We start from the raw sequence: 7,500 nt of genomic DNA on the forward strand, positions 1-7,500 counted from the left end.
CATGTGAAACACCAGGGCAACAGTTTGTTTATAGTGGGGTTGACATTCAAGCCTGGGCTAGACATTAAAGCAGAGGCAAGGCTCTCACAGGTGAGTGTGCATTTCTCCAAGATATCCTGTCAGCACTTAATATTAACACAGAGTTGAGGCTCATGGAAGAGCTAGTACACTGAACAGATCAGGACGTAACAGGACAAAAGGAACAGTACAGAGAGAAGGGGGTGGGGAGGACACCAACAGTGGAGTTGTAGGACAAGATACAGGGAGACTTGGACAAGCAATGGGTGTTGGGAGGAATGGGGGGCAGGAAAGAACACATGGGGTGGACAAGATGGATACAAAAACTCTCAGGACAGTAAAACTGGAAATTTTGAAGGAGGGCTTTTGGGTGGGTGAAGGAAAATAGGATGGTCCTTTCTGGATGGTCCTTTCAGACAGATGGTGAGAGTGTGGATTTGTCAGGATTTTAAAACATATTCCAAGTGTTTGACCAGCTTTTGATGTTTTTTTTTTTCAAGATCTGAAGAGAGGGAAGAGGCTACAGCCTGCCTCTCTGAACGATGAGGGATGCTGCAGCAGAGGGTGTCAATCAGCAAATAGATAAAGGGGATTTTCCAGAGTCAGAGAGATCACTAATGAAGATTAGGAATAGGATTGGGCCCAGAACACTGCCTTGGGCCACTTCAGCATTGACAGGGAGAGGTGATTAAAGGATTCCATTGAGTGCCACACTTTGGCTCTGTGGATCCAGGTCTGTAAGCCATGTGAGGAGTTGGCCTTAGATGGCACAGGCAGAGAGTTTGGAGAGCAAGGTGGGATGCCAGACTGTATCAAAAGCACAAAAAATGTCCACATTGACGGCCCTGCTCTCATATCTGACATTGAGGGCTTTCATCCATTGGTGGGTGAGTAGAAACAGCGTGTCCAATGTAGAGTGACCTGGTGTGAAACCAAATTGGTGATTTGAGATGAGGCTGTTGGAGAAAATGAAGCATTTGATGTCAACTGCAATAATGGATTCCATGACTTTGCTGACAATTGTAAGTAAGCTAACATGCATGTTGTTAAGCACATCAGCTTCTGTGCCATGTTTTTATGAGAAAGTGACGTTGGCCGATTTCCAAGCAGATGGAAGATGACCTCGGGCAAATGATAGGGTGAACAGAGTCGAAATAGGATATGCAAGAGTGGCAGAGCAGGTTTTTAGGGCGTGTGCTCATGCCGTCCGGGCCTGTCACAGATCAGCCTCCAGGGATGTATTTTATCTCCACTTTATTTTTTCCCCTGAAGTATCCGATGTGTAATGGCTGTGATGCACTCCGAGCGAAAATAGTCCATGTGCAAAATAACCTCTGCTTTCAGTCCCTCCTACATTATTTGATCAAAAGGATAAACAGATTTTTCATAAAGAAAAAAAAAAACAGGCAAAACAAGCCGGTGAAGGTATTTATTTTTTGAAGTTATTTCTCCAAACTGTGTCGAACCAATTTGGAATTCAATACAATCAAAAGTGCTTACATTAAAAAAATAAATAAACAAATTTACTACGTCTTCATATCTCTCCTTTTGTCTCCTTTCTTTTTCATAGATTATAATCTATCAGTGAATCGAACACAGATGTTTGGACATAAGATGTCGTGGGTGACGGTGTTTGGTTGAGAACAAGATACGGCACAATTGTTTTGCTCAACACTTCGCTCTGGCAAGAGCATTGGCTGAACGACGCAGCCGTGAGCACGCTCGGCTATTAAAACGAGATGTTGTTCGTTTGTCGAGGTGAAAACCCCCTTTGGTGCTTTTCGGGAAGAGTAGGCCTAAATTCCTTGCATGCTTATGACCACCGGCATACCGGGGAAAAGAAGGAAAACTCAGCTTGACGGAAGAAATATGGATGCGACCAGCGGACCAAATCGGTAAGAGAATCCAACCGTACTGTACGTATAGAGACAATGCTGACCTCGAATGTGTTACCAATTTGGTCTGCCTGTCGCGTTTTTATTGACTCAGACGAGCTAAGCCTTCCTCCTTTACCCCTTCATGTGCCTCAATGGCCATAAACTTGCAAGGAATGTGGCCAAGGGTACTGGCACAAAGGCCTACTCTTACTGAAATGCACCATGGGAGTTTTAACTTCCACAAGCAAGTGATGTATATCTTTTGGTTTTTTTCTTTTTTCCTTTGAGCAAGGAAGAGCAAGGTAGAACTGACAGCAGGGGGGAAAAAATGAAGTTTATGAACAAACAGGAAAAGAGGGGAGGGACGCAACAAACTCGAGGCCTGGTGTTGGCTTAGCGGTTAAGGTGGCTGGTTTAATATCCTAGGGTCTTGAGTTCAAGCCTTTGTCGGGCCATTGAATTAACACCAGGTAGGGGTGACTCAGCCTGTCATCCTTCTGAGGTCTGCAAAATGAGTACCAGCATGCTGGTAAGGGGCATTGCATCAGCGGCACAGCCACACCCCTAGAAAATGATACAGCCAAGTGTCCACAAGCTGCATACCAATAATTAAACAACTGAAAATAACAAGTATGGTGTTTTGGTTATGAAAGGTTTATGGGGGTAATCAAGATAATGGATCAGAATTGGGGATGACAAGAGATGATGATGATGATGATGCACTGCTTGCTCGAAGTCCTGGAGGAAAGAGTGAGACATAACAGCTTCTGAAATGCAGTTTCATGGATGGGAGAGGCGAGTAATAAGAGAGCCTGGTATGTAGTGAGCCTGGATTTTGGAACTTTGAGTAGGAAGGAGTTACCGGAAGAACGTGCGCATCCTGGGGAGGGTGAGCATCAGAGGGAGCAATGTTGGAGACGTATAATCGCTTCCGAAGAATGACTTTCTCAAAGATCTGTTGCCCCCTATTGGCACTGCACTGGATGGAACTTTAGTTGAGTTTGACCCTGAATTCCGTCCTCATTACACGAGTGAGGCAGTACATCTTGTGGAGAAGCATTTTAAGTTTTTCAGAATAGCATGCCATGTTGTGTATTTATCTGTTTTTTTTTTTTATAAAGTATACAAATCGATCTTCACACGGTTGTCTAATTATCATCTGACCAAGTTTGTATTTTAGACAATGTATCGATGTTGAAAACAACATTTTCCTCAATTATTTGTGCAATTCAAATTAAGATCATTTAGTTCTGATGGAATGTTATTACTTGCATTGGTGAAGTATTTGTTCGAGAATTTGTGAAACATTATAAGTAATCAATCATGTCAACTCTGGAGTATTTATTAATGAAAACTAGAACGGCACTTGGAAGAGCGCATACCTCCGCCAGGCTGAACAGTTTACGTTTTGTATCCCATTGATAGGGATCTGGATCTGGATCCGGATTTGACCCAAAATCGAATCGCCTGGTTTTTGTCACGTACCCAAATCATCGACAAAGTTTTGTCATCACTCATCCATACATTTTTGAAAAATCGTGCTACATATCGTTTTTGTGGCCCCCATCTCTCAATAGTGAAGAATCGTTTACAAAATTAAAAAAAAATTCTCATTTCTCGATCCGGCTCTTCACCAAAATCGAATCGATCCAAACTTGTCCACCAAGGTTTGTACGAATCTGTCCATAACTTCTTGAGATATCGTGCTCATTGAGAAACAGATGGGTGAAAAAAACCTCTGTCCACCTTCGGTGGAGGAGGTAGTGTGTGTTTTTGTTTGTTTGTTTTTTTTTGTTTTTTTTTTAGGCCTCCGCTGACGAAATTGCTGGAGGCATTATGTTTTCGGGTTGTCCGTCCGGCTATCTGTCCGTTATTGGTTTTCTTTACCATGATAACTTAAGAACGGCTAAAGGCATCCAAGTCAAACTTGGTGCAAGTATGTATAATGATGTAAATATAAACTGATCAGATGATGAGGTCAAAGGGTCAATGGTCAGAGGCCCCATGAGGTAAAAATTCTGTTACCGCACTAACTTGTGAACCAGTGATGGGATTTTGACCAAAGTTGGTATAAGTATATATTGTGATGCAAAAATGAAATTATTAGATCTCAGCATCAAGAGGTCAAAGGTCAGAGGTCATGTCGGGCAAAAATGTGATGCTTGAGAACAGCTGAAGGGATTTAAATCGAACTTGGTACAAGTATGTGCGATGATGTAATAATGTGGGCGGAGGAATTTCTGTCTTTCACAAAGTCATATTATGCCTAGTTTAAAAAAAATTAAGTCTACATGTAATGCCTCGCATCTAAAAATGTCTGAATGAATGACTGAATCTGGGAAATGTACATTTATTTTTGAATCTTGAAAGTCCAACTTCGGGCTGGCAGGACAATCTGCGGAGGTGTGTGCTCTCTCCTCTGAGCAGTCCAGCTTCGGTTTGAATCCCGACCCAGCTGTAAACTGTCACCATGGTGTTTCGCTCTGCGAGGCGATGAATCGTTGTGTGTGCCATCCAACAGAAATACGTCACTGCTGGAACACCCGTCTTCCAGCACTGACTTGACAACGAGAGTTTCCTTGACTGGCCCAACATTTTCTTTCTTTATTTTTATTTTTTTTGCCTTTGGTGATTTCCTGGTTTGTGGACCAAGAACGTTATTTTTCTTCCCTGTGTCTTGCTTGCATTATTATTATTTTTATTAAAACAAGACTGAACGGATTAAGAAAAATGACGGTTGATCCAAAAGTCTTGTCAGATTTATTTCAGCCACTACATGAATACAGGGAACGATGCAGAGTGGATACATGTTTGTCCTTTCGTGGAGGAATGAGACGTAAACAAACGCAATTTAGTGTCGCTTTGTCATTCACTCCAGCGTCTGCAATTCTCGTTCCTTTAATAAAACGCATGACAGCAGAAGATAAGGCTGGGCTGAAACGGCAATGCGCAGCAGTATTTCTATTATCAATAATGCTTTTGTTCTGCCAGATGCCATTGCGGCCAAAATTGAGTGCTTTTCTTTTCCCTTCAAAATCGAGGCTCATGGAAGAGCGAGGGTAAAAGAGCAATGCGCTGGCAGTGGGGGCAACGGGGTAACGAGTAGGGGACATTGAATGAAAAGGAAAAGAGGAAAGGGAGGAAATAGAGCAACATGCCGGATTGAGGCTCACAAGAGCACGTAGCCCGGACAAGGACAAGGACACGGACCCAACACAAAAACACTCGCGAAAGCTCTCGAGATGCACAGATACGTTACATCGACAGATTAACAAAAGCTGTGTTAGACAAGGTGATTATGGAACAAATATCCTCTGCTTCAGAAGAAACACTCTCAGAACATAGAAGATGGCGTTTGGCTGCAAAGGAACCGGCATTTGTTATGTACCAGCAAATACAACCCATCGCTTCACTGACAGGGATATTAAAGGGGTGAGAGACAGACAGGAAGAGTGAGGAGGGGGAGTGGAAAAGGGGACGGGGGGGGGTAGGGATCCTGGCTGATGTGACGTCCAGTTTAACGTCCATCCGAGAGACGGCACACATTGATGAATCACCCTGCCTGTGCAACACTGGAATGACAGTTTAAAGCTGGGTCGGGATTCAAACCCAGGCTTGACAGCTTTGAGTGAGCGTGCATACCTCGTGGCTATCCTGCTGTGATGTGATTCATTGCTTTGTAACTGAAAACATTTTTTACCCATTGTAATCGTGTAATTTATTTTGCCGCCTTTACGCCGGAGATGTCCACATGCACAACCACGCTGTGGTATCGCCGTGCAAGCGACGTCTGGAACATCAAACTGTATCCCAATTGGACAAATAAACACGTGTTTAAAGTCAGAACCGCTGCTAAATTCAATTCTGGAGTTTACATTTTTGTAATTCGGCTTAGTTTAAAAGATTCTAGAGCTTATGGCATGCGCGGAAATTAAATAAAGCCACACACGCTGCCATTTATTTGTATACATTTTCTTTTCATTCCGAAGTGTGCGTTCACTCGGAAGATTTCTGAAATCATTAGTGGGTGAGATAGACACTGCTTCTTGAATCCACAATTTTGAGCTTCTTGTAATATGACCATTTAAGTGCATGCAGCATGTATTTTACTTCATTCTTCTCCTGGAAAATCGTTAGGTGATGTGTATTACGAAATTATTTCAACTTGATTCGGCTGCATTAGCACAAGAAACGAAGCTTCTCGTCAACATTTAGCTTGCTTTGCCAATTGACTTCCAGCGCAGTTGCCACGATGCAGCTCTGCCAGCTGTAGTGATAGACGTAGTTTGACGAAGTTACCCCAGCATCAAGATTAGGGTATCCCGATAATGCCACTCCTCAAATTAATCGGCTATTCTCCTTCATTGTGATTAATTGTTATTTATTTGTTTTAGTAAGAAAGAATTTTATCAAAACATTTTGTTCAATTCGGTGGAAATGGCTGCTTAGCAGGACACATGAATTGGCAAAAGTCAGGAATGGTTTTCATGAAGCATTGCTACTCTTATATGTCTAATTAGTCGTGTTTATTTCATGTTTCCGATGGTCATCCCAAAAGTTCTATTACCACACGTACATCTATTATGACCATTTATTTAACGGTCCCATTTATTCCCACCTCTTGGGAAAATGTTTGGCCCAAGTCTTTCACGCACCGCCTGATCAGACCTAACATTCAAATGACTGTTGGCAGGGTTTTAGGTTTTGGTCAGGGTACTGGTGATAACTTGGATCTTTTACATAAAACAACTGCAACTGGCATTTCGGCATCATGTTAATGTACATCCAAGGGACGGCGCTCTTTGGGGGGATGGTGGGGCGGGGCTGGAATTTTGCACCTGCAAAAAATGGAGATTGGTCACAAAGTATTTGCGACAATTTTTGACGAAGTACTTGGTTGATGATGTTGATTTGGCTCGTCGATATATTTTTTTTAAACACTGTGGTTTTTGATCGAGTTATTTGTTTGTGTCTGACGAGCCTCCAGAAGCCTGGTGTTGGCTTATCGGCTCGGGTAGCTGGCTTAGGATTTAGGGTCCTAAGTTTGAGCCCCTTTGGATGCTGAATTAACACCAGGTGTGTTTGACTCGGCTTGTAATCCTTCCGAGGTCGGCAAAATGAGTGCGAGTGCACTGGTAGAGGAGCACAGCATCAGCGGCACAGCCTCGCTTCCAATAAATTATGGCTACCCAGCAGCCAAGTTGCCATATGCAAGAACAGAACAAGCATCCGAAGTCTGATGGGAGCTGGTCAGGTCTGTGTCTGGAACACATTCCCATTCCATTCTGTCCCTCAGAAAATGCGGAGTCATGCTGGACTGCTCGAGAAAAAAGCATCGTTCTTAAGCTTTATCTTGCGCGGGTATGTCTGGCCTCATGGCTTCCGTCTTTGTCAGAATTTCTTGTATTTCCATGTATTTTCTTGTCTGCATTCAAAAAGCCAAGACCCAAATCCATCAATACCTGTATCCACTCTTTTCACCTTTACACAATGTTTCCCGCAGCATGTGGACTTCTCTCCGCAGTAGTGGAGTTGCTTCTTCAATTGCTCGACACCTTTTCTGCAACTCGTCCAGCCAGAGAGCATCGGTGCTCATCGGCAGGAA

The 7,500-nt window shown here is 43.1% G+C and overlaps 1 protein-coding gene across 6 annotated transcripts in view; it reads left to right on the forward strand.

The window, feature by feature from the left end:
• Nucleotides 1-7,500, forward strand: part of LOC147017988 (E3 ubiquitin-protein ligase MARCHF8-like) — a 212,262-nt gene that overhangs the window by 181,882 nt on the left and 22,880 nt on the right. The gene's annotated exons all lie outside the window — the stretch shown is intronic.

This window comes from Eptatretus burgeri, chromosome 10 (genome assembly GCF_056783735.1).
Source record: "Eptatretus burgeri isolate ZD-2024b chromosome 10, Ebu_testis_v1, whole genome shotgun sequence".
In the NCBI taxonomy this organism is placed as follows: Eukaryota; Metazoa; Chordata; class Myxini; order Myxiniformes; family Myxinidae; genus Eptatretus; species Eptatretus burgeri.